The sequence below is a fragment of the Trachymyrmex cornetzi genome, unplaced genomic scaffold (assembly GCF_001594075.2).
Source record: "Trachymyrmex cornetzi isolate Tcor2-1 unplaced genomic scaffold, Tcor1.1 scaffold679, whole genome shotgun sequence".
Lineage (NCBI taxonomy): Eukaryota > Metazoa > Arthropoda > Insecta > Hymenoptera > Formicidae > Trachymyrmex > Trachymyrmex cornetzi.
In genome coordinates, this window is record NW_017300002.1 from 1 (window position 1) to 643 (window position 643).

Genomic DNA, 643 nt, shown 5'->3' on the forward strand with positions numbered 1-643 from the left:
TGTAACAAGATCTGATATTTGACGGATTGCTTAACTTTCCTTTGTAAATGGATCTTGTGAATTAGACGTAAAATCAGAATACAGTAAGTTCCCAGATAACATTTATGTTGCATAAGATATCTCAAAGATGTCTTTTAGGTGTCTTATGTCTAAAAGACGTTTTTTAGATATCTTATGCAACATGCATGTTATCTGGGTTCTTTCTTCAATATGAAGATTATTCTTCTTTGTATCGGATACTAACCAGCGTACCATAAGGTGGAGGGACTTTGATATGATGAATTTATTGATAGTTATCTTGAACGCGATGAAAGTTATGTTATAAATATATTAATGACTTTAAATATCATTAAGTTTTAAATACTCGGAAGTTAATAATTAATAGTAAATATGATCTAATTGTTATTAATATTTCATTCAATTTTTCTCAATATTTCATTAAATATTGATTTAGAAAAAATTTATGTTATGTATGTATTTTCGACGTTTTCGTATAATCCCGCGTTACTAAATTTTATTAATTATAATATAATATAATATAATTTTTACTATATTTTGAACAGCATTTATAATTGTACATTGTATTGTAAACAATTATTATTGTATTATTGAATGTAAAAAGGATTACAATAAAAGATAATAT